The sequence below is a fragment of the Neophocaena asiaeorientalis genome, unplaced genomic scaffold (assembly GCF_003031525.2).
Source record: "Neophocaena asiaeorientalis asiaeorientalis breed wild unplaced genomic scaffold, Neophocaena_asiaeorientalis_V1.1 scaffold432, whole genome shotgun sequence".
Taxonomy (NCBI): Eukaryota; Metazoa; Chordata; class Mammalia; order Artiodactyla; family Phocoenidae; genus Neophocaena; species Neophocaena asiaeorientalis.
Window position 1 is genome coordinate 1,123,330 of NW_020174549.1, and position 6,299 is coordinate 1,129,628.

Here is a 6,299-nt window from a genome sequence, read left to right on the forward strand (position 1 = left end):
TTTTTTCTTTGTGATACACGGGCCTCTCACTGTTGTGGCCTCTCCCCTTGCAGAGCACAGGCTCCGGACGCACAGGCCCAGCCGCTCCGCGGCATGTGGGATCTTTCCGGACCGGGGCACGAACCCGTGTCCCCTGCATCAGCAGGTGGACTCTCAACCACTGCGCCACCAGGGAAGCCCCCTCCCCCCTTTTTTAATACACTTTTTATTTTAGAATAGTTTTAGAGTTACAGAAAAATTCCTGAGAGTAGAGAGTTCCCATATACCCTGTATTCTATTATATCCTAATTTCCCATATTATTAACATTTTATATTAGTATTCACCCTCTACTTTTAACCTCTAAACTTTTGATTATAGCTTTTGACCCTTTCCAGGTTCTTGGCCTCTTCAAGCACAGGAATGAGCTGGGGCTTTCTATTGATAGTTATGTGTTCAAATCCCAGCTTCCCTACATACTAGTTGAGTGAGCTCAAGCAAATAAATAGTCCCTCCATAAATCCATAAAGGATGCTAAACCATCACTGGATACATTAGGGAAAAATAGTATAAGGTGACTTAGGTCTCCACATAAGACCTCTTTAAAATAATGTGAGAATGTGAATTAGTTCTATTTAGTAGACTGTGCCTTGTAGAAAAAAGAGAAATGAAAATCCTTCTTCACTAAATGAACTCTTCCCTCCCACACTCCTAAATGAATGTTAAACACCTACTGAACAAATCTTGGCTTGAAGGGAAGACATATTTTTAGACTGCCATTGTATTTACATTTCCTGAACAGGTTCTGCCTCTTCAGGGGTCAAATAGAGGTAATGATGCTACAGCATTGGGCTACTGGAAAGATGAACACAGATGATACCCTGCAAGGATGTCCCCTGCTCCATCTGCTTCCGCCTCTTCTGAGATCATTACATTATTAAATTTTTTGTTCAATTTACTTAGAAATTAATTAATTGCTTCCTTGTGACATTTCTCGTATTGTTATGCTGTGATCTGACGCCTATTATTAAACTCTTATGTGTGCTGTAATCTGTTACATACACTGTGTATGTGGGTCATGCCCCCCAATTGACTATAAGTTCAAAGAGGACAGGGTCTCCACTTCCTAGTTCCAAGTTTCCCATGATGTACTGATAAATTTGTTGCTACAGTGAGAAGAGTATATAATTTAGAATATGAAATTAATCTATTATATTTGTTGTTGTTTTGATACAGGGTAAAATCCAGTACCATGAACACATCACTGAAGGATTTGAAAGCATGCCAGCTGCATTTATGGGAATGCTGAGAGAATTTTGGGAAGCAATAGTGAAAGCATGAACAAAAATGACACATGGAATCTAGAAATCATTTGGATGATTACTTAGTTTCTTTATAATCATTTAGTAAAAGGTATGCTGTCTTCATGATCTAAAAAACATTAATTGTAATGCATCTGATCTACCTAATAAAATACATTTAAGTGGAATATAATTAGCAAGAGAGAGGGAAAATTTCATATTGAACAATGGCCAAGTGAACTTACTGCCTGCTCTAGTTCCCTCAGGGTTATGGTAGAAAATAATGGCTCTCGAGTCCAAAAGTTTACTGCTTCTGTGACCTTGAACTTCTGATTTTTCATCTGTAAAGTGAGGACAGTAACATCTGCTTCACATACATATTATACATTTATTTAAAACACCAGCATAACACGTGGCATATATTAGGTACTCAGTAAGTGTTAGCTACCTCCCTGCAGAAATCAGTGAATTTGAAGTCAAGATCACCACCCCTATGGCTTATGGTTACACAAGGAGAAATAACCATTGCTGATGTACAGGGACTCAGGGGAGCCCCCATTGGTCCTCTTCGGGCAGGTCTAACGTGGCAGACCAAGGAAGGAATCTATCGCTCACAACAGCTACAAAAAAAGATAACATATGGGAATCTTTATAAGCCAACAAAAATGTGAGAGATTATTATGAAGAAAGCTTTGAAACATGACTAGAAACACAAAAGAAGACAGAACATATGGAAGTTACCATGCTCTTGGACTGGGAGATTCAGTATCATGAAAATGTCAGTTCTGTTGATCAATTCTGCTACCAAATAGAGGAGGGATCAAATTGGAGTACAAGGAAAAAATAAGAGAAAAAAGTGCGATTGTGTGTGTGTGTGTATAAAACCTCTGGAAAGATGTAATAACAAGAACTGAGGTGTGCCTGAAAGATGGGGGATAAGAGAAAAACTACACTTTTGTGCTTTTTGAATTCTGAATCTAATGAACAAATTTATTCACTATTACAAATTCAATTAAAAAAATTAAAGTCCCTGTGCTTCTGTGTCCCCTTCCCATATGGGGGGAATAACATGCATGAGAAAAAACTCAGGAAAAGGTGGGGTCACCCCTAAGGCTGGGCACCCCCTGGTGTTTTTACCTCTCGAACTTGTCCACAAGTTTGAGCCTCCAGCAGTGTGTCAGCTCCAGGTGAAGAGTTCCTGCCCTGGCACTGGGTCCCGTGGTGGGTTCTGTTCTAAGGCTTCTACCCCAGTAGCTTGTGACTCTCGGTATCTGTCTGACTCTCCCACTCTGGGGGCAGTGGTTTACTCTGTGACCTAAGGTCTCTGCTGGATCTCAAGAGTTGTTGATTTTTTTATGCTCAATGTTTTTCTTTTTGTTAGGACAGACTGATGACACCCAAGCGCAATACATGCTGGACCAGAAACCAGAAGTCAAGAGCATGTACGTATCTATATACGTATATACACATATATATATTATAAATATATATATATTAGTTTTGTTTTTTTTTTTTGGCCTCCCTGTGTGGCTTGCTGGATCTTAGTTCCTCGACCAGGGATTGAACCCATGCCCTGGCAGTGAAAGTGCAGAGTCCTAACCACTGGACTGCCAGTGAATTCCCAAGAGGATATATTTAAAATTTTGACAATACTTACCATTTTTTCTTTGATGGTTAAGTGCTTTTAGTCTTTCACCTAAGAAATATTTGCCTATCTGTAGGTCATGAAATTTTTCTCCCATATTTTTATTCTGTAAGTTTTATCCTTTTAGCATTTATGTTAGATCTGTGATGGAGCAGGGAATAGGGGATTGGGATTGACTGCAAAGGGCAAAAGAGAATTTTCTGGGGTGATTTCAATGTTCTGTTTGGATAGGGATGGCATAAGGGTGGACGTGTGTCAAAACTCATTAAACAGTACATTTAAATGCATGCATCTTATTGTATATAAGTTATACGTCAATAAAGTTAACTTTTAAAAAGAAGAAAAATAGGTCCAGTACAAAATTTAGGCCACAAGACAGGAGCTTCCTTGCTACCAAAGTGCTATGGACTCCTGGCTTACTTGTAGGGAGAAAGAAGTACAATAAACAGCCAAAGAAAGGCCAACATCTGTAAGATCCACAATCACACGTTACATTCTTTGTAGGGAAGCCTCCCAAGTGGGCACTGATATATTTCACCTTAAGAGGAGACAGGAAGGACAAAGATCTTCGTGTTTCCCCCATGCCCATCTAAATCTCTTTCCAGAATTTATTTTGGGCCCAACAGTAAGATAGGTAACTTTTTCCAAGAGACAAGCTAGTTTTTCATACACCACTTACGGAATATTCCATCTTTCCTTTACAATCTATTAATAACATGGTTCCACATCTAGACTCATCTGTTCGTTTTTTCCGTTACATTTTTAATTAATTTATTTATGGCTGTGTTGGGTCTTTTTTGCTGCGTGCGGGCATTCTCTAGTTGCAGCGAGGGGGGGCTACCCTTCGTTGCAGTATGTGGGCCCTAGAGCGCGTGGGCTTCAGTAGTTGTGGCACACGGGCTTTGTTGCTCCGCAGCATGTGGGATCTTCCCAGACCAGGGCTCGAACCCATGTCCCCTCCATTGGCAGGCAGATTCTTAACCACTGCACCGCCAGGGAAGTCCCTCCATTACATTTTTGATTGGTTGTTGCTGGAGTTCTGGACAGTTTTTAACTACACCTATCAATCTAGGCACAATTTGTGCATTTCTGAAATAAAGTATTAAAGAAAACACTGCTCTTTTGAATACAGTATTTCAGATTAATGCATTTAGAACTTTTGCCACAATATTTTAGCCTGATGCTTATGGCAAATCCATAACTGCTGCCAGGTAGCTAACTGGACTTGATACAACTCACTGCATCAAGAAAATATGATTTTTGCCGGCATGTGCTATTATTCTACAACTCAGACATTTAGTTTATGTTCTGTGAACTGGTGTATATCCCAGGTGTACAAATCTTTTTCAGTGAAATCTTGATAGCAAAGTGGTGGTCAACATTCCATAGACATTCCCTGGTAAGAACCAGGCAGGATATCACCAATGACAGATTTTATCAGCCCCACTGAAAAGGTTAAGCAAGATCTACAGGGATTCCAATTTTAAGGTAGTAAAGAGTTCTGCCTTCTCCTCTGGAAAATCCAAAACAATATAGATGATAAGAAACAAAAATTGGGGGGAATTCCCTGGCGGTCCAGTGGTTAAGACGTGGGCTTTCACTGCTGTGGACCCGGGTTCAATCCCTGGTCAGGGTAATAAGATCCCACAAACCACGTGTTGCAGCTCCCCAAAAAAATTTTTAAAGAAAAATTTAGGGGAAGCTGTAGAATGTTGTAATAAAAAAGACAGAAAATAACAGGTGATGGTGAAAAGATGAAACAATGATTTTACCAATTTACTTATACACTCCTGGTGGAATGTAAAATGGTGAAATTTAAAGAGGTAGTTTTTTGCAGCATTATTCACAATAGCCAAGGTATCAAAACTACCTCAGTGTCCATCAGTAGATGGATTGGTAAAGAAAATGTGGTGTGTGTGTGTGTGTGTGTGTATATATATATATACACACACACACACACACACACAATAGAATATTATTGACTTAAAAAAAGAAGGAACTTCTGTCATTTGCAGCAACATGGATGAACCTGGAGAACATTATGCTAAGTGAAATAAATCAGAGAAAAACACTGTATAGTACCACTTACATGTGGACTCAAAAAAAAAAGAATGCATAGAGTAGAAAGTAGAAAAGTGGTTGCCAGGGTTGGGTAAAATAGGGAGTGGTTAATCAAAAGGTGTAACTGAGTTATAAGATGAATAAGGTCAGAGGATCTAGTGGATAACATGGTGACTACAGTTTTTAACACTATATTGTATAGCTGGAATTTGCTGAGAGTAGAACTTACATGTTCTTGCCAAAAAAAAGGTAAATATGTGAGGTGATGGATGTGTGGACTCATTTCACAATGTATATCAAATCATCATGTTATATACTTTACTTACATTTTTGTCAATTGTACTAGATTGACAAAATCTGAAAAGTGAATTTTATGTAAATTCCATCTCAATAAACCTGATATAAAAATTAAGAGACATATGTAAGCCCAAACAATAATATTTGAAGAGATACACCGTTTGGAAGAATTTTACTGACCAGGAGAAAAAGCCACGACTGCCTTCCGAAAAGGTACTGATGAGATCCAGACGATTCACAAGGTGGAGGAAATCAGGGACTCAAAGGAGAGAAAGTGCTTGAAAACACACATAAGAGCGGTTCAAGCCCCAGATGCCACTCCCACCCTTCATGGTCAGGGACTGTCCATCACCCTATGAAAATTTCACCCCCATAGAAATCTGAGGTATCATCTTTCACCAAAGAGAACTTGAGAGGCTTTTAACTTGGGGACCCTGGGCCTGGAGGACATAAGGCTGAATACAGATTAAGTGGAATTCTGTATATGGGTGAACTCCAACCCCATACTACCATGCAGCTTTCTTCCACCTGTTCCAGAAAAATAGCCAGGCTTATGGCGCCTGGCAGCTTAAGTCCTTCCCTAGAAAAACTGTAGACCCTTCTGAAGAAATAACACTGCTCCAAGGACTGAGAGACACATTTAGGGTCCCAAAGGCAAAATCTAAGTGAACACCCCCATCACCCTTCTGTGAAGCCCACCAATTGACCTAAGTCCATGCTCCCATGGACTCAAACTTACAACCCAGAGACCCTGGACTTTGAGCTGGGAACATGGATTGAATCAGACTTTGGACTGTCTCTCTTGGGGAAAGTATGTACATGTGGTGTGGGAAGAAGGAAAGGGTGTGGTTATCAGGACAGACTGGGGCAGAAGCAGTGGATGTGCTCACAAGGGGAAAACTGTACTTCTCAGCTTCCTTTGCAGTTAGCTGAGGCTCATATGACTGATGTCTGGCCAAATGAAGAGTAGAAGTGATTTCTAAACCAGAGGTTCCTAAACTTTCTTGGTTACAGCATC

The 6,299-nt window shown here is 40.0% G+C and overlaps 1 protein-coding gene across 1 annotated transcript in view; it reads left to right on the top strand.

The window, feature by feature from the left end:
• Positions 1-3,726, top strand: part of PTGR1 (prostaglandin reductase 1) — a 21,952-nt gene extending 18,226 nt beyond the window's left edge. Inside the window, exons 8-9 of the transcript XR_003004840.1 lie at positions 1,214-1,390; positions 2,660-3,726. The gene's annotated coding sequence lies outside the window, so the exon portion shown is untranslated. The remainder of the gene's footprint in view (positions 1-1,213; positions 1,391-2,659) is intronic.
• The last annotated feature ends 2,573 nt before the right edge of the window (positions 3,727-6,299 follow it).